The sequence below is a fragment of the Triticum urartu genome, chromosome 2A (assembly GCF_056163025.1).
Source record: "Triticum urartu cultivar PI428250 chromosome 2A, HENAU_Tu73, whole genome shotgun sequence".
NCBI classification, from domain to species: domain Eukaryota; kingdom Viridiplantae; phylum Streptophyta; class Magnoliopsida; order Poales; family Poaceae; genus Triticum; species Triticum urartu.
In genome coordinates this window covers 300,398,239-300,419,650 of record NC_141874.1, presented here as the reverse complement: position 1 = coordinate 300,419,650, position 21,412 = coordinate 300,398,239, and positions in this window count along the sequence as shown.

The window sequence follows — 21,412 nt, the reverse complement described above, 5'->3', positions numbered from 1 at the left end:
TTGATCTTCTTCAAGTTATCATGTGTCTTGTTCATTTATATTTTTACCCTTATACTATTATGAGTAGTACGTAGAGTACGAGTGAAATGTGTGCTTTTTTCATCGGACACCTAATTTGTGTAGTCGACTTAACCAACATATGCTAGTATGACCATGCGGCTATCTTAATCAACTTTCAGGTCATTTCATTTTAATGAGTGATGAGTCGACTAGCAGAGTATCCACTTAATACATGCATGCTACATCTTTTATTGATGCATATATGACCATGCATGAGATGATGGTATATGATTTACTCCATGATAGCATCTGCGCATGCATGGAAATTTAAGAAAAGGGGGGTTCCAATATCAGAACCATCCCATATGTTATGTTGTTTGATTTGATATGTTTGATGATAGCATCTACTAAGCGAATCAGTATGTTTTTGTTAGGACTAAAGCGAGCTAGATGCAATATCCTTTATTATTATTTTATGGATCACATGCATATACTCTAACCATCAGTGGACAGTATATGCGTGTTGCATAGAGTCTGTACGCTCTAGATTTCATATTTTAGATATGTAGGATTATACTTTTAACTTAACCTACACGCATTCATTTTCTTTTATGGGCATGCTATATTTTAGTGCAAAATGAGACAATTAACACTTTTATTATCTCATGTTTACCCGTTAGCTTTCACTTAGCATATTCTATATGCATTAGAGTATGCTCATTTCACCGTCTATATGACAGATGTATATGTCATTTGTACCTTCCTGTTTGTATTACTACTGACATGGCATAGCATGTATCTCCGCAGTGTAACCAACAAGAGGCCTCAAATATAATTTAGCAAGCACCCAATTTATACATTTTTTATGCACTAGGTATGGAGGTACATGCACAAATTAAATTGTCTTGTTTTGTGCAACTCACACAAATGAAGAGTGCATTTTGTAGGCACATATTTATTCTATGATTTTATGTAGATGATCATCTAGAGTTTGGGTATGTTTCATATTTGTTTTTCCCCGAGCTTTACCTTTGCGTCGCTATCATCTACGATGGAAGGGAAAATATATCCTCCTTAGTTTGGTTCGCCATGATTGAACAAGGAGTGAAATTTATCCTCTTTGACATAATCGCACTTTGGCTTGTATCATGATGATCAACCAAGGCAAAAATGACAAGAAGAAATTATATGTTGTATGCTCCTTGATTTGTATCATAATGATCCACCAAGGAGTATTTTTGTTGATGTTAAACATATTCGCACTTTGGCCTATATCATGATGATCAGCCAAGGCGAAATGTCAAGATGGGGCTATATGGAGAATGCTCCTTGGTTTGTATCACAATGATCAACCAAGAACAAATTTTCTTCTCTTAAATATAAGTGCTCTTTGGATCGTATCATGAAGATCAGCCAAGGCAAAATATCAAGATGAAGATATATGGAGAATACTCCTTGGCTTGTGTCACAATGACCAACCAAGGGAAAATTTTCCTCTCCTAAACATATTCGCACTTTGGCTTGTATCATGATGATCAGCCAAGGCAAAAATGTCGAGATGAAAATATGTGAGATATGTTCCTTGGTTCATATCGCGATGATCAACCAAGGACAAATTTTCATTTCCTGAACATAATTGCACTTTGGCTCGTATTGTGATGATCAGCCAAGGCAAGATGTCAAGATGAGGACACATGGGCACGCTCCTTGGTTTGTATCACAATGATCCACCAAGAAGAAAGATGATCATGATGAGAGATATAGGGAGGAGCAAGAAGATTAGAGGAGAATCATGATGCCCACCTTGTCTACCTTTCCCAGGCTTTGACCGGACGACGGCCTTGCAGCAGCAGCAGCAGCGTATATGTGGATCAGAGCAGCAGCGGCAGTACAACAGCACTAGCGGCAGCACAGCGGAGCGATTGGAAAAAAGGAGAACAAGCTAACCTTTGGTTGCGCTAGGCAGGCTAGTATTTATAGGGGCTGGCAAGCAGCGGAGCGCTGAGACGTATGTGCCCACGTCCTTGATCCTGGGATCGTGCAGGATAGTGGGTGCGTGGGGAGCCGCTGGCTCCTTTCTTTAGTATATTTTATTTATTATTCCTTAATTGCTAGTTGACCAATGCTTTGAACCGGCAAGCTTGTAATTAGCTGATGGGCTTTGGATATTTTAATGGATGTGTGGGCCTTGGTGCCACTATTCACATGCATGCACCAACAGACTTGTGAGAACTTCATGCATGCATATGCGGCCATATTTTTTTTAATGGGCTAAACTTGATTAGCTACTAATGACGCATTAAGGCTTATGCTGAGGGTGTGCACGTTTAATTATTTTCTCGGCAATTCGAAGTCTAATGTCATATATGATATCAAATGAGCATGTTGACCAAATATTTTCCAACCGAATACATATGGGTCGATACCCCACTAGAAACGCCATTTATTTATTTATATACCGCGTGTATATTTTGTTAGTGCGATATATATTTTATGTGTCGCATCGATATCTCTCATCGACGATGGAACAAGGACTCCATCTACATGTGGTCGATATTTCAGAAATAGTGTGATTTTATGTTGGTATCTGGCACTCGCCGCCGGTGGCGGCGTGCATGGATGAAGGTACGTATGATTTTCATCGGGACAAATTTTCCATGGAGGTTTTTATTCACTTTCCAATTTTCTCATGTATCCTCTCTTTTATTAATTTATTTTGTGTGCCTATTATTTTAAGCGATGGAGATTCACCATGGTCATTTCCTTTGTCTATACAGCAATTCGCCATTTTTTATATAATTTTGCTTTATCATATTTTGATCATAGATATCACTTTGTATTTTACTTCGGCAAAATTCCGTGTCAACACGCCCTCCTCCTCATTGAGCCGCGCCGCCTCCCGCCGCCAAAGCCGCCGCCCCGCGCCGCGTAGCCCCGTCGCCGCCTCACCGCGCCACCCCTCCGCCAGCGCCGTCACCGGAGCCGTCGTCCCACCTCGCCGATGCCACCGTCCGATCTGCCGCCGCTGCTGGTTTTCTCCACCGAGCCGGTATAACCGCCGAAAACCCGCCCTGGTTTTTTATAAGTTTCGGTTTTTTCAGATCGGTTTATTTTACTAGGTTGGTTTAATTAGAGAACATTTGTTTGTTTAGATCTGTTAGTGGATGTTATTTATTCATTAGCCTCTGTTAGCGAACGTTCGTTCATTAGGTTTTTCTTTTTTCGTTTATTTTCGGCCTGGGAGCTATCCGTAATTATTTTCATATCAGATTAGTCCCTGATCTTTAAACCCTCACTACTTTTTGCTCGTTTATCCAAATCCAACAAAACTAACACCAAATTCTTCGTTACAATCTCCTCTATTCAGATAATCAACTTAAACATGTTTTTTAAAATTTAAAATTTGGTTTCAAACATATTTGAATTTGAATTTCTTTTGTTTGTAACTTGAGTTTCGTATCTCCGATTTGATCGATTATTTTTGCAAATCGAAGCCCTTCACTCGATCTTTATGTTTAGAACTTTTATTTGGGTTTTACCCTTGCAACTTATGCTTGGGAGATTATGTATGCTTTTGTTTGTTTAAGATAGAGTACCCGGAGTGCGAAGGTTGCTACTACGAATCTCTATGTTTTTCCGATCGTCAGCAAGGCAAGTTACACTTTGATCATATCCCTTTATTACCGAGTTTTTAAGCATTAGTTTCAACCCTCAAACATTGCATGTGTAGGATTGTGAACATGTGGTTATGGTTAAGTAGTTGATGAGGTAGGAACCTATTGTCTTTTTACTAACCCCTGGATTATACGTTATGCTCATTAACGCTTTGCTATGCTCGTAGACGGGGATTGGTATGTTAGATTCATGAAAGTTGTGAGAGATAATAACTAAGGGAAAACTTAAGGTGGCTACTTTAATACACCTCTGGGTGGATTGGTTGTGGGCACCTGGGGAATCCAGTGTTATCCTAGGAGATCCCAGGGTACCCGTGTGATCATCCTATGGAATTCCACCCAGGTTCAAAGGGATCATAAGATTATTCATGCTAGAAACTTCCGTGTGCAGCCACATGCCATTATGGGCTCCGGCATAGTTGAGTAAGTTGTGGGAATCCTTTCCATGATGGGCTAGCAGATGTAGGGGATTGTAGGTGTACCGGCCTATCTATCGGTTAAGGAGACCTCTTCGGAAAGACTGTGTCTAGGTCATCCATTTCTCAAACATCATGTATTGCGAGAAATCCAACGGAGGAGATCGAGTCTTGTGGGGAAAAGTGCACAAAGCTCTACAGAGTGTATAAACTAATCATGATTAGCCGTGTCCCCGGTTATGGACATCTTGAGTATTTTGTACTTGAATTATTATTTGGTCTCATCACTTTACTTAATGAATTTGTTGGGTTATTAATATTATTTTGGGATTGAGATGGGGATACCTTCTCAATAATGACATAAATTGGTAGTTAAATAAAATCTATTCCTTTGTTGTAGGGAAAAATTGGCGTTATGCAAATGTTAAACTTAGAGCCTCCACTAGCCGTATATGCATGTAGTGATAGCTGTTATTCATTCATTGCTCTATAGTGTTATCTTGCCAGCATATTCTGTGTGCTTACCTACATGGCTGCAACTTATCATGTTGCAGAATTTTCCGACGAAGAGTAAGGTGTGATAGGTCATTGTCATGCACTCAGTTTTGCCGTGGAGTGGATGGACTCATTTATCTATGATGCTTCCGCAGTTATCTTATTTAGAGGGCCTTCAGCCATATTATTGTAATAAGTACTCTTTTTGAGACACTTGATGTAATAAGTGTGTGATTGAACTCTGTTATAAATCCTCGAGTATTGTGTGTGTCAGCAATACTGATCCAGGGATGACACTTAAGCACAGATACTACGGTCCATTGGGATCGGGTCGCTACAACTAGAGCATGTATTTGAAGTTCAGATTTGAATTATGGACATTAAATGCCTAGGAAACTCAATTAGTGTATAAAAAGGCCAAACGAACCCTGAAAAAGTTTAACTTTCAGCACGGATATACTGTCGTTCCATGTTTCCTGTAGAAGAAAATACAAGGTGAAAAGAGGCAGTGATTATGTTTCGCCCACAAGGGGGACACATTTCCCTATCGGAACCATGAGGCTTCTTTGAGAGAAGCTCCGGCTTGTAAGAGGCTTGTAATAGAACTTGTGCCAAAATGGACGAAAAAAATCCTCGACATATATGTGCCATGTCGTGACACCATGCCAGGTTTCACGATTTTCCTATTAGTTTTGGATTTACGGGGATTTAAAAACCGAGATCTTCTCACGAAATGTTTTCAAATAACACACGATGCACTCATGAAAGCTGTGTGCCTACCAAACCGTGGCCGATGCCCCCCTCCCCCTGCTGCGCGCGCGATCTGAGTCGTGCATTCGGATTGGCCAGAACCAAAACCCCACGGATCGTACGTGTGCACTGTTGGATGCTCCTAGATCGAACGGCAACCTGATACGTCCATTTTGCATCATGATTTTATATCAATATTTATTGCATTATGGGCTGTTATTACACATTATGTCACAATACTTATGCATATTCTCTCTTATTTTACAAGGTTTACATAAAGAGGGAGAATGCCAGCGGCTGGAATTCTGGGATGGAAAAGGAGCAAATATTAGATACCTATTCTGCACAGCTCCAAAAGTCCTGAAACTTCACGGAAGTTATTTCCAGAATATATAAAAAATACTGAGCACAAGAAGTACCAAAGGGGGGCCACTCACCAGCCAAGAGGGTGGGGGGCGTGCCCTACCCCCTGGGCGCGCCCCCTGCCTCATGGGGGCCCTGGTGGCCCTTCGATGCCCATATTCTGCTATATGGAGTCATCCATCGAGGAAAAAAATAATAAGCAAGCTTTCGGGACGAGACTCCGCCGCCACGAGGCAGAACCTTGGTGGAACCAATCTAGGGCTCCGGCGGAGCTATTCTACCAAGGAAACTTCCCTTCGGGAGGGGGAAATCATCACCATCGTCATCACCAACGATCCTCTCATTGGGAGGGGGTCAATCTCCATCAACATCTTCACCAGCACCATCTCATCTCAAACCCTAGTTCATCTCTTGTATCCAATCTTTGTATCCAAACCTCAGATTGGTACCTGTGGGTTGCTAGTAGTGTTGATTACTCCTTGTAGTTGATGCTAGTTGGTTTACTTGGTGGAAGATCATATGTTCAGATCCATCATGCATATTAATACCCCTCTGATTATGAACATGAATATGCTTTGTGAGTAGTTATGTTTGTTCCTGAGGACATGGGAGAAGTCATGCTATTAGTAGTCATGTGAATTTGGTATTCGTTCAATATTTTGATGAGATGTATATTGTCATCCCTCTAGTGGTGTCATGTGAATGTTGACTACATGACACTTCACCATTGTTTGGGCCTAGAGGGAGGCATTGGGAAGTAATAAGTAGATGATGGGTTGCTAGAGTGACAGAAGCTTAAACCCTGGTTTATGCTTTGCTTCGTAAGGGGCTGATTTGGATCCATATGTTTCATGCTATGGTTAGGTTTACCTTAATACTTCTGTTGTAGTTGCGGATGCTTGCAATAGGGGTTAATCATAAGTGGGATGCTTGTCCAGGTAAGGACAACATCCAAGCACCGGTCCACCCACATATCAAATTATCAAAGTACCGAACGCGAACTAGTTTGACGATAATTCCCATGTGTCCTCGGGAGCGCTTCTCTCTATATAAGAAATTGTCCAGGCTTGTCCTTTGCTACAAAAAGGATTGGGCCATATTGCTGCACTTTATTTACACTTGTTACTTGTTACTCGTTACGAATTACCTTATCGCAAAACTATCTGTTACCGATAATTTTAGTGCTTGCAGAGAATACCTTGCTGAAAACCGCTTATCATTTCCTTCTGCTCCTCGTTGGGTTTGACACTCTTACTTATCGAAAGGACTATGATAGATCCCCTATACTTGTGGGTCATCACAACCCTGAGCCCTTTCGACAGCACATGCAGTACATGGGTAAGCATTGTGCGCATGCGTCATGCTAGCTTACGCTTCCTTCTCTAGTAGGTTTTCTAAACAGGCTACTGTTTCTTGCCACTCCTCTCATCGGTTTCCTGCCTCTTCTCCCATCATTTTCCCGCTACCAGTGCTCATTGAAGGCTAGCGGCGACACACCGGCCATGTAAATATCCCACATAGTTTCTAGAAGCACAAATGTGTGTGATAGGAGGGAGTAGGTCCCATAGGGTGACCACCATGAAACGCCTTAGTGGCAAGGAGGCAATTCTTATCAGCAAGGGCCGGCTTCCCATCCACTAACCTGGTCGAATAGAATGCAGAAGTTAAGCGTGCTCGGGCTGGAGTAGTCCAAGGATGGGTGGCCTGGTGGGAAGTTGCATATCTTAAGCTTCATTTAAATGCTATGACACGGGCATTATAGAGATATATTATATCTCTGTAGTGACCTATCATGGCAATTATATAAACCTTGGGATCCTTGTTTTGCTAATTTGTAGACAATGTTTTTATAGGTTATTTTTTGCTCTAAAAAATTAAAGAATGATTGACTTGACCTGTCATGACGATTATGTAAACCTACTATGTTTTTATGGGTTATTTTTTCCTCTAAAAAAATTAAAGAATGATTGGCTTGACATGTCATGGCAATTATATAAACCTTTTTCAGGTTGCATCCAGGGTATAGGGGGCAGGGTGTTCTTCTTGAGCATGTCTCCCTTGTGCGGCTTATAGACGCGACACATATCTATGGGCTCCCCGAGGTATATATACTATCCTTTACCGACAATTAGGGGGCCCACACAATCTATCCCTTTGACCCAACAACGAGAAGGGTTTGACCATGATGGTTTCCTATTGATACTAGTAAGGTACACGTGCATTGCACGCATGAGATTTGGTAACCAAATTATGAATAAATACCACACTATAGCATGTAAGCTTTCATATATGCATGTTGTAGATGTTCGTTTAATTCTTATAGTTCATCTCATCCAAAATTAATTAGGTTTATAAAAAATTTATTTTAAGATTCATGGAATTGTGCATTGTAAAGCATAAAGTAAATACAAAAGTGACAATTCATTTAGAAAAAAGTTTGGGCAATTAAGATATGGAAGATTCTAGAGAACAAAGGAGAAGTGCTTGTGTTTTGAGGTTTCTGCATTATGCTTAAGTTCAACCATGGAGCCTTCTAGATTGTACATGTGGCAGAATCTGGTGGAATGTAGATGATATCCAAGGCCAGTAGTGCTCGGATTTGCCATCTCTGCACCATCGGATTGGCTTCATCCAACGACCAACTTCCAAAGTTATTCGCACACTATATAGGGGTATAGATATAGATGTATCCCATGCTAGACCAAATAAAGTTTGAGCGCATGCGTGGGACGAACCCCCCCCCCCCCCCACCACCGCTGCCACCTCGAAGTTGGGAAACTGACATCATACGTATTGAACCAGGCTTGGAGTCGGGTACGGTGTTCGGTTTGTAATGTAGTTGGTGGCCCATCGAAGTTGTGCATTTGGGATTTAAACACATCACGCGCCACTGTACCATACATATTTTAGGGCCGCATGCAGTGTATACGGGGTCTTCTGATCGACCACATCTCCCTTGTGCGGTTTTTTGTGATGACACGCATATCTGTGGGCTCCTCGAGTGTATACGTATCATCACTTTGGCCGATAATGAGGGGTATGTGTTGGTCATGAATGGATTCCTCCTAGTTCGTGTTAGGTCCGGTCACCGTCACATGTCGCTCAACCAAAGATCGAGCTCATGCTTTGTCAGGATTCCCTCCCACATGTTCGGATTGCTGTGTTCGACCTACATCATACCCTGTGTATCTCGTCCTTAACTACCTTGCCTTCATGGTTGTTGTCTGTATCGAGAGGTAGGCACCACATCTAAATTGTACATTATTCTATATTGAAAACACACATCACCCCTTCCCAATGTACATCATTTTGGGCCGCATGCAAGAGGTGCTGTTTTTTTGGTCCCTCTCATGCGATTTTTATGATGGTTCAATCTATTGGCCCAAGCGGTTTATCAACAACAACAACTGTCGTTTGACCAAACGACAGATTCATTGGTCCATCTTATGGTAGGTCATGGCGACATGCATGTATGACCAAAGTATCGATTATTATGTGCATCTGCCCCACTAACACGAAGTTTGAGGTGGTGGGCCAAGCATCCTAGCTAGGTACGACATTATGTCATTATAGACATATATATATATATATATCCAAGGGTGCTTTCGGGTTTGTGAGGCGGGTCCCACCAAAGTTATGCATTGTGTATTTAAAGTTTTAATCATCCCCAATATTCCTACATATATTTGGCCACTTCCAGGTGGTTCTTGACTTCTAGCCCCTCTCATCGATCTTCGACGACGCACTCAACCATGGGCCCGCACAGTCAAAGTTGTGCATTGGAATTTTGAACATCACAGACCACCCTTTTCACTCATATATATTTGGGCCACATGCTGGTGTGGCTGTCTTCTGACCCTCTCTAACATTATTTTTTCCTGCAAAGACTCTGATGACGCTCAACGGACATGGGTATAATATCTTAACCGTATGTGATACAAGTTCGTTGTGAATCACCACGCCTGCGCAAGCGTGAGCAAAGGTGGAGGTACAGGCTCAACCGTGTGCGATGCAAGTGTGCTGTAAAATCACCACGATCGCGCAAGCGCGAGCAAAGGGTGGAGGTACTGGCTTAACCATGTGTGATGCAAGTGCGCTGTAAAACCACCACCTGTGTATGCTAAAGGCGAGTAAGTTTATTTGGAAATTAGGACGAACCGTGTGTGATAGACCAGCTAGCTAGAAATATAAATACAAACTACCCGCCTTGCGCGTTGCAAAAATTGGCGGTTCCATGCCACTTTTCCTTATTATCATACACGCATATTGTTATCGGACCATATGTGATCTTGGGCACTCCCGCCCCGCATCAATTCCTTTACCCAAATTTTAGTAGCCGTCGTACTTCAATCGTCGCCCACAATCCTCCAGTACCAACCTTATAGTAAAATTGCAGTAGCTGAAGCATTTGAACCGTCGCCCTCCCTCGTCCACCACCATCTCCACCCACCATTACTAAAATTTTCAGTAGCCGCGGCTATCCTCAAACACCCCTCATCCCCAGTCCCCCACCTGCCCCACTCCCCCCCTCGAACCCTAGCTCGCGGCTGCAGCCGCCAACCCCTGTCGGTCTGCCCGTTCCTCCTAGCTCAGATAATAAAGTTCAGGTTACCGAGTGATTCCTATACCGTCGCCCCACTCCTCTGAGTTTTTAGATGAGGCCTGCGGTGTCCCTCCCCACTAGATCCACATCCCCTGCTCCAGAATGTCGCAGCCTAAGCTTGACCACGTATGCTAGGGAGCCCAACGAGCGTTCGGCCAAGAAGAGGTTTATCATGGCCTCTTCGGTGGATGTTGGCGAGGTGGCCACCATTCGCCCCGACCTGTCGATCCCGGAGCAACAAGTTGCCGCGGAAGCCGACGAAGACGTTGACTACATTGCCAAGCTGAAGGCTTCATGTCAGCGGGCTAGCGTATTACTATATCTCGGGAAAGCTGGCTTCGACATCAAGCTCATCCACAGTGACGGCTTCACGCGGGCCATGTCACAGGTTAAGTGGTCCATCCCCAACCCCTCTGGTTCAACCGCCGTCGATCTCTTCGATGGCCTTGCCTCTGATCTCCTCCGCCAAGCGGTCAAGGATTTGCGAGATTTATACGCCATCGAGCCCATTTTGTCATTTCTGAAGGACACGTTCTACGGCGGTGGCTTGGGATCCTCAATTGCCAAGTCAGATCTCATCGACCACGACCACGAGGATGGCACCCACGAAGGTTCTTCCAAGGTGAAACAACCCATCTGTGACATCAGAGAGTGCACCATGGGTCTGTGCTCTTCCAACTGGAAGGATACCGTCCATGAAATGTGAGGCAACATTCTATCAGCAAGTCTTACCTTTTCTAGCTTGCCAACCCGTACCCTTTGTTATAGTAGCATTTGTCGTGCGGTGCTTTAACTGTGCCGTGTTTAATTATTTTACTTATGCAAAAATGTATTGTTCAATAGGGCTATGTGATGTTTAAGTATGAATTGTCCACTTCAGTTTTGCAAATGGCTATATTTGGTTGTTTATAGTGAGTAGATGCCTTGTTTATCTTTATTTGGTTGTTAGGTTTGTTGGTGTTACGCCCTCGATTCAGCTATATCTCCTACGTGTCGAACCACGACTTAGAGGCATAACTACATTGAAAGCAATGTCGCAAGTAAGGTAATCTTCACAACATCCCATGTAATACATGATAAGGGGAAAGGTAACATAGTTGGCTTACACTTGCCACGTCACACAAAGTACATAAATAGCATTACATTAACCAATACAATCATGGTCCGACTACGGTACCAAAATAAAAGATCAACCCAACATGCGACACGGTCCCGATCGCCCCAACTGGGCACCACTACTGATCATCAGGGAAAGACACATAGTAACGTCATGAGTCTTCGTCGAACTCCCACTTGAGCTCAAGCACATCATCTGGAACGGAATCATCAGGCCCTGCATCTGGTTTGGAAGTAATCTGTGAGCCACGGGGACTCAGCAATCTCGCACCCTCGCGATCAAGACTATTTAAGCTTATAGGAAAAGGCAAGGTAATATGTGGAGCTGCAGCAAGCGACTAGCATATATGGTGGCTAACCTGTTCGCAAAAGAGAGTGAGAAGAGAAGGCAAAGCGCGAACGAATAACTAGAGAACAACCTGCGGCAAGCATTACTCCGACACCGTGTTCACTTCCCGGACTCCGCCGAGAGGAGACCATCACGGTAACTCACACAGTTGATTCATTTTAATTAAGTTAAGGTTCAAGTTATCTACAATCGGACATTAACAAATTCCCATCTGCCCATAACCGCGGGCACGGCTTTCGAAAGTTCAAATCCCTGCAGGGGAGTCCCAACTTAGCCCATGACAAGCTCTCACGGTCAACGAAGGATATACCTTCTCCCGAGACATTCCGATCAGACTCGGTATCCCGGTTCTACAAGACAACTCTGACAAGTTAAAACAAGACCAGCAACACCGCCCGAATGTGCCGACAAATCCCGATAGGAGCTGCACATATCTCGTTCTCAGGGCACACTCAGATGAGACATCCTACGAGTAAAACCAAACCTCAAGTTGCCCCGAGGTGGCCCCGCAGTCTGCTCGGTCGGACCAACACTCAGAGGAGCACTGGCCTGGGGGGGGGGTTTAAATAAGATGACCCTCGGGCTCCGGAAACCCAAGGGAAAAAGAGGCTAGGTGGCAAATGGTAAAAACCAAGGTTGGGCATTGCTGGAGGAGTTTTATTTAAGGCGGACTATCAAGGGGTTCCCATTATCACCCAACCGCGTAAGGAACGCAAAATCCGGGAACATAACACTGATATGACGGAAACTAGGGCGGCAAGAGTGGAACAAAACACTAGGCAAAAGGCCGAGCCTTCCACCATTTACCAAGTATATAGATGCATTAAGATAACAAGATAATATAATGATATCCCAACAAGAAAATAATGTCCCAACAAGGAACGGTCTCCAATCTTCACCTGCAACTAGCAACGCTATAAGAGGGGCTGAGCAAAGCGGTAACATAGCCAATCAACGGTTTGCTAGGACATGGTGGGTTAGAGGTTTGACATGGCAATTTGGGAGGCATGATAAGCAAGTGGTAGGCATCGTAGCATAGGCATAGCAAAAGAGCGAGCATCTAGCAAAGCAAAGATAGAAGTGATTTCGAGGGTATGATCATCTTGCCTGCAAAGTTGTTAGAGTTGACTGGATCCTCGAAAGCAAACTCAACGGGCTCCTCGTTAGTGAACTCGTCTCTCGGCTCTACCCAAACATGACAAACAAGCAAAAGGAACACAATCAACCACGTGCAATGTTCCAACAACATGATGCAAACATGGTATGCTATGCGGGATGCGATATGTGATGCATATGCAAGATTTGACAAGGAATGATTGAACCTTACCTCAACATGGAAATCCAAGTTTGCCACTGGAAAGGTGAGATGATTTCTCTTGAAAATGATATAAAGAACACCGGAATCGGAGACACGGTTTGGAAATGGCAAGCAATTCAAATATGGCACCGGTCTGCGATATTCAGCAAGTAGCCATATAAATGAAACAAGTTAGACATGCTACAGCACTCAAACATGGCGACAAAATACATGGCAGGGATCCATTCATATTGCTTAACTAAAGATGAACACTGAGCTATGGCCAATTCATCCATTAATAGGTTCAAACAAGCATGGCAAAAGTGCAATTGGTAAACAGGTTTCAGACTTAGTGAAATTAACACTTGTCTGGAATTTCAGATCAGGTAGCACACTTTGGAGCATGAAAACTATATGCTACAGGGTCTGAACATGGCAAAGTAAAGCATGGCATGGAGCTACTAAAAGGGCTTAACAAAAGTCCCTTAGTAACCTTGAGCCAAAAGGAATCATAAAATACAATTGCAAGCATGTGAACATGGCAAAAACATAATCAGATCACAGACTTAGTGAAAAACTGGAGCATGCAAATCAGATATCAAATAGGCATGTTTACGAGCTCGATGCACTTACTACAGAGAAAGGCATGACAATCTAAGCAGACACCCATCAAGAATACACATTATACAAGCTAGACATGGCAAGAAAAAAACAACATAGCATGCACGGATCAACTACAACATCCTCGGCAAAATCGCTAACAAGTAGACAATCTGCCCAGATTCACGAAATAACAAAAGTAGAGCTCGATTGACTCAAGCTATGGTGCTCCATAATTGCAAACAAAGGCATGGATGGATAGAGCACTACAAGAGTAACAAAACATACTTAATGATCATCCTCAAAATAGGCACGGATCAATAGGAAACAACATGAACATATGGCATATTGATAAAAACAGATCAAGGACTTGGTGGAATTGCTAAGTCCCTGAAATCAGCATTAACAAATGCACCACTTTGCAAGCTTGTGCTAGTCACCACACACATCACAAAAATACATGGATGGCACCTCTGGAAAGATGACAAAGCATATAACAAATCATATGTAGAGCTCAGGGGCATACCATGCACACATTAATCATGGCAAAAATGACAAATAGCTATTTGGAACAGCAGATCTGACAATTATCTCAAATAGCACTCTTCCAACAGCATTTCGGGCATCAAGATGAACTCAAATGAAAATGATGCAATGAGATGAAATGATGTGCTCTCTGAGAAGAACATTTCGATATGCTACACGCCCAAAACGGATCTACGGATGCAAAGTTACAGCACGATGAACATGGCAATATGATCTGCAGACTTAGGGGAAAAAAGGAGGCAACCTCTAGGGTTTACTGTTCACCCGGATCCGGATCCAGATCGGGCGGCGCGCTCTTCGAGGATCGCCGGAGACGAGGAGGCAAGCGGCGGTGAGAGGCGATGGGCCTCGGGGGCCTGTCTTGGGCCTCCCGGGCCGGCAGCGGCGCGGCCAACGAGCGGATGACACGTGGCGGCGGCGGCGCGGGTCGGACACTGTCCGGCCTGCGAGTTTTTGTCTGGCGGCGGTGGGTGGAGATGGATCTAGGGTTTCGGGGAGAGGAAAACAAGAATTTCGGAGGGGGCCTTTAAATAGGCATAGGGGGAGCTAGGAGAGTCCAAAAGAGGTGCGGTTTTCGGCCACGCGATCGTGATCGAACGCTCTAGATGATGGAGAGGGTTTTGGTGGGTTTTGGGCCAATTTGGAAGGGTGTTGGGCTGCAACACACACGAGGCCTTTTTGGTCCCTCGGTTAACCGTTGGAGCATCAAACGAAGTCCAAATGGTACGAAACTTGACAGGCGGTCTACCGGTAGTAAACCAAGGACGCTTGGCAAGTCTCGGTCCAATCCGGAAATGTTTAATCCCTAAACACGAGAAGAAGGTAGAAATGACCACCGGAGGAGAACGGAGCACCGGAATGCAAAACGAACAACGGGGAAAATGCTCGGATGCATGAGACGAACACATATGCAAATGCAATGCACATGATGACATGATATGAGATGCATGACAACAACAACAACAAGACACGGAGACAAAAATCCGAACCCAAGGAAATAAATTAACATAACGCCAGAAACGGCAAGAGTTGGAGTACATATTAGGTAAATCACATCCGGGGTGTTACAACACTCCACCACTACGAAAGGATCTCTTCCCGAGATCTAGGACTGGAAGAACGCCGAGTACTCAGAACGGAGGTGATCCTCGCGTTCCCAGGTGGCTTCACGGTCAGAATGGTGTGACCACTTGACTTTGAGGAATTTGATTGATTTATTGCGAGTCTTGCGTTCAGTCTCTTCAAGAATAGCAACAGGGTGCTCATGATAAGAGAGATCTTCTTGGAGCTCAATGTCTTCGAAGTTGACGGTGCGGTCAGGAGTCTTGAAGCACTTGCAGAGCTGAGAGACATGGAACACGTCATGCACATTTGCAAAGTTTGAAGGAAGCTCGAGTTGATAGGTGAGATCGCCTCTCTTGCTGACGATCTTGAAAGGTCCCACGTATCTAGGGGCAAGCTTCCCTTTGATACCGAAGCGACGAGTAACTTTCATTGGAGAGACGCGGAGGTAAACATGATCTCCGATCTTGAAAGCCAAATCATGGTGCTTACTATCATAGTAGCTCTTCTGGCGCGATTGCGCTGCTTTGAGGTTATCTCGAATGACTTTACACATCTCCTCTGCCTCTGTGATTAAGTCATTTCCCAGAAGTTGACATTCACCGGTTTCAGACCAGTTGAGAGGGGTACGACACTTCCTGCCATACAAAATTTCGAATGGGGCCTTGCCCGAACTTGCTTGAAAACTGTTGTTGTAGGAGAATTCAGCATATGGAAGACAATCCTCCCACTTCATGCCGAAGGAGATCACACAAGCCCTGAGCATATCTTCAAGAATCTGATTGACACGCTCGACTTAACCGCTAGTTTGAGGATGGAAAGCTGTGCCGAAGCGGATGTTGGTGCCCATGGCCTTCTGAAAAGACTCCCAAAACTTGGAGGTAAAGATGTTGCCACGGTCTGAAGAGATCACCTGTGGAATACCGTGCAGCGAGACAATCCGAGAGGTATAGAGCTCCGCCAATTGAGCTGCAGTGATTGACTCTTTGATAGGTAGAAAATGAGCCACTTTAGTGAGTTTGTCGATGACAACGAATATAGCATCATTGCCACGCTTGGACTTTGGAAACCTAGTCACGAAGTCCATCTCAATGTGGTCAAACTTCCATTCTGGAATGGCAAGAGGTTGGAGGAGACCAACTGGCCTTTGGTGTTCTGCCTTCACTCTTTTGCAGACATCACACTCATTCACGAACTGAACAATCTCACGCTTCATTCGAGTCCACCAATAAGCCTGTTTGAGGTCCCGATACATCTTCGTGCTCCCAGGGTGGATGGAGAGGAGAGAATTGTGAGCCTCATTCATGATCACTTTACAAAGGTCACCTTTGGGCACGACAATATGATCCTCGAAGAAGAGAGTATCCTTGTCATCAAGGCGGTAGCACTTATACTTGGGTTGACTCTTGGCAATCCCAATCTTCACCTTCTTCACCATAGCATCAAGAAGTTGAGCCTCGCGAATCTGATCTTCCAAAGTAGGAGAGACTTGAAGGTTGGCGAGGAAACCTTGAGGAACAACTTGCAGATTAAGTTTGCGGAAAGCTTCACAAAGCTCGGGTTGATAAGGCTTGAGAATCAGACTGTTGCAATAAGCCTTCCTGCTCAATGCGTCAGCAATCACATTAGCCTTGCCTGGAGCATACTTGATACTCGGATTATACTCTTGAATCATTTCGACCCATCGAGTCTGCCTGAGGTTGAGATTAGGCTGAGTGAAGATGTACTTGAGACTCTTGTGGTCAGTGAAGATGTCCACTTTTCTTCCCAATAAGAGATGTCTCCAAGTCAAAAGAACATACACAACTGCCGCCAACTCAAGGTGATGAGTGGGGTAGTTCTTCTTATTGGGCTTCAACTGGCGAGAGGTATAAGCCACAACTTTCTTCTCTTGCATCAACACTGCACCAAGACCTTGGAGAGAGGCATCGCAGAAGACCTCGAACGGTTTGGATTCATCAGGAGGAGTCAGAATTGGAGCAGTGACCAATTTCTCTTTCAAAGTGTTGAAAGCGATGTCACATTCCGGAGACCAAACGTACTTAACGTGCTTCTGGAGAAGGTTTGAAAGGGGCTTCGCAATCTTAGAAAAGTTCTCCACGAACCTTCGACAATAGCTTGCGAGACCGAGGAAGCTACGGAGTTGCTTCACATTCTGAGGTGGTTCCCAATTCACAATTGCTTACACCTTCTCAGGATTCACCGCAATGCCCTTGGCAGAGATGATATGCCCAAGATAAAGAACCTCATCGAGCCAAAACTCGCACTTTGAGAACTTGGCGTAGAACTGATGTTCCCTGAGCTTATCAAGCACCAAACGCAAGTGCTTGGCATGATCTTCCTTGTTCTTCGAAAAGACCAGAATGTCATCGAGATAGACCAAAACGAAGTCATTGGTGTAGGTGTTGATGATGAAGTTCATCATGCGAGAGAAAGTCGGAGGAGCGTTGACGAGGCCAAAACACATGACAGTGTATTCATATGAACCGTAGCTTGTTCTGAAAGCCGTCTTGGGAATATCTTGCTCACGGATTCGAATCTGGTGATAACCCATACGGAGATCAAGCTTGGAGAATACTTGGGCACCTTTGAGTTGTTCGAACAGCTCGTTGATGTTGGGAAGTGGTTACTTGTTCTTGATAGTCTTCTTGCTCAATGGACGGTAATCAACACAAAGTCGGTCCGTTCCATCCTTCTTCTTCATAAAAAGAACTCCACAACCCCACGGAGAAGAACTAGGTTGGATGAGACCCATTCGCTCTTGAATATCGAGTTGCTTCTTCAGCTCCTTCAACTCTTCAGGTCCGAGCTTGTAAGGACGCTTGCAAACCGGTTCCGTGCCAGGCTCAAGATCGATGACGAATTCAACTGGCCGGTGCGGAGGCATTCCTGGAAGCTCTTCTAGAAATACGTCTTGATATTCGCAAACGATTGGAATTTGCGAGATGGCATCCAGTTCACCCTTCTCATTGAGAGAAAATAGACGGATGGTATCATCACGAGCGGCAAAGACAATTACATCCTCAGACGAATGAGTCAATTGAATCTGCCTGGCAGCACAATCAAGATGCGCCTTGTTCTTAGAAAGCCAATCCATTCCGAGAATAAGATCAGTATCCGAATTTCCAAGAACCACCGGAGAAGAAAGAAACTTGTAGTCGCCCAATGTGATAGAGATATCGGGAGCAACCAAACTAGAGGTCAAAAGCTTGCCGGGAGAAACAACTTGCATGACTTTGGGCATGACCTCAGTATCCACATTGTGCTTCGATGCAAAAGGGCATGACAAGAAAGAAGGCGATGCACCAGTATCAAAAAGTACTTTTGCAGGAACATCGTTAACAGGAAGGTTACCCATGATGACATCTGACGAGTCCTCTGCCTGAGCTGCATTCATCAAGTTGACCTTGGCGTGCTTGGGGTTATGCTTGACCACAGCTGTACTTGTCGATCTCACAGGAGGAGGAGGAGGGAGGCGCCTCTGATTGAAGCATTTGTTGGCATAGTGACCCTTCTGTTGGCACTTGTTGCACGTGACCTCTGAAAGCGGACGGTGGTACGGAGCACTCGATCTTGGAGCTTGAGATGAAGTCTTGTTCTGAAAGCCAGGGTTGGGTGGGTGGGAAGATCCACTGCCACCTTTGCTCTTCTGTTGATAGGCTGACGAAACGGAGGAGGAGGAAGCCAATACTTCTGCTGCTTGGCCACTTGAGTAGAGGAAGAAGGAGTAGCGTCTCTGACTCGCTTTTTGGAAGCATCACACTTCACTTGAGCAGCCTCTTGCTTCAATGCCATGTTGTAGAACTCATCGTACCTCAAGGGCTCAAAGAGAACAAGAGCTAGCTGGATTTCTTCTCTAAGACCACCCCTGAACTGGTATATCATGATCTTCTCGTCAGGGACGTCCTTCTTAGCAAAGTGGGCGAGCTTCTGAAACAACTTGTTGTAGTCATAGACAGATAAAGAGCCTTGCTTCAGGTTGCGGAATTCCTCACGCTTGCTTTCAACCATGCTCTGAGGGATATGATGAGCTTTGAAGTCTTGACGGAATTCATCCCAGGTAATCACACGGCCTCCTCTGGAATCTTTGTACTGCTGGAACCATTCTGCAGCTTGGTCTTTGAGTTGGAAGGAAGCGAACTTGACAAAGTCCTCAGGCCTGATGTTACTGCACTCGAAATGCTTGCACAAGTCCATGAGCCAATCGTCAGCATCAGTTGCCTCAACACAATTGCTGAAAGTCTTTGGCTGGTTAGCAAGGAAATGGTTGAGTGTAGCAAAGTGATTCTGATTGTTGCCTTGGTTGCCTTGGTTCGCTTGATTGCGCTCTTGAAGAATTTGCATGATCAACTGCGTGTTTGCATTGGTAGCGGCCATCACAGCTTGCCATGCCTCCGGAGGAGGGGGAGGTGGTGGCGGATCCTGATTCTGATTCTGATTGCTGCTCTTAGCGGGAGCCATCCTGAAGAGGATGACATCCATTAGCACATTGACAGATAAAATAGAAGCTGAATCAAGCAGGTTGAAATTGCAACATATAGTCTTCACATCCGAACATAAGAACGAATGCATTCCACTTGAAATGGTCACATATCCATAAATTGAGAAGCCACTTAGAATTTAGGTAGAGGAATAAATCAACAAGGTACGGAGCAAGAACGAATACTCAATAAGAAATCCCAATCTCAAACCAAATATCTGTTGAAGAAGAGCTAGAGCTACAAGAATTCCCACCTATGAAACTCCCGAACCTTTCCGGTTATGCAATCAGGTGTTGGGGATATAGGGGAAGCATAATATCTCACCCAAATCTAGCAAATCCTACATCCAGCTGTATCCATCCTTCAACACATAACCGAGAAAACTTCGGAAACCATCTACCTCAACCTTCAAAAAGCATCCGTTATACAAGTTATGGCAATACTCCTGAACTCCCGCCCCAGTACTGGGTGGCGTCGAGGTTATCTCACCAACAACTGCATAAAAGAGATTTTCGATGTCGGCGTACTAAACTCAGGTATTCCAGAACTGCAACGATAAAATTGTGATGACAACACCTCGGAGCTCAACTCCCCGGGACACTGCCACAACCCCTAAATGACAGGAGGCACCAAGAACAATGTTCTCGTCACAAATCCATCGGAACGATTCCAAGATACCCGCGTGATCCTAAAAAAATTAGTGAAATTTGAGAAGAGAAGAGTCAAAACTCTACGTCAGGATGCCTTACCAGAGCGATGAGGAGACTGGGGAGTAAAAAGAATTCCTAAACACTCCGATATATAATTCCTAAATGACTCAAAACATTTTTCCAGACTCAACAACGGCTGCTAAAAACGATCAAGCAGTGGGGGCTCCTAAGGTCGGGGAAGGCTCTGATACCAACTTGTAATGCCCTCGATGCGGCTATATATCCTATGTGTCGAAGCACGACTTAGAGGCATAACCGCATTGAAAGCAATGTCGCAAGTAAGGTAATCTTCACAACATCCCATGTAATACATGATAAGGGGAAAGGTAACATAGTTGGCTTACACTCGCCACGTCACACAAAGTACATAAATAGCATTACATCAACCAATACAATCATGGTCCGACTATGGTACCAAAATAAAAGATCAACCCAACATGCGACACGGTCCCGATCGCCCCAACTGGGCACCACTACTGATCATCAGGGAAAGACACATAGTCACGGTGTGAGTCTTCGTTGAACTCCCACTTGAGCTCAAGCGCATCATCTGGAACGGAATCATCAGGCCCTGCATCTGGTTTGGAAGTAATCTGTGAGCCACGGGGACTCAGCAATCTCGCACCCTCGCGATCAAGACTATTTAAGCTTATAGGAAAAGGCAAGGTAATATGTGGAGCTGCAGCAAGCGACTAGCATATATGGTGGCTAACCTGTTCGCAAAAGAGAGTGAGAAGAGAAGGCAAAGCGCGAACGAATAACTAGAGAACAACCTGCGGCAAGCATTACTCCAACACCGTGTTCACTTCCCGGACTCCGCCGAGAAGAGACCATCATGGTAACTCACACAGTTGATTCATTTTAATTAAGTTAAGGTTCAAGTTATCTACAATCGGACATTAACAAATTCCCATCTGCCCATAACCGCGGGCACGGCTTTCGAAAGTTCA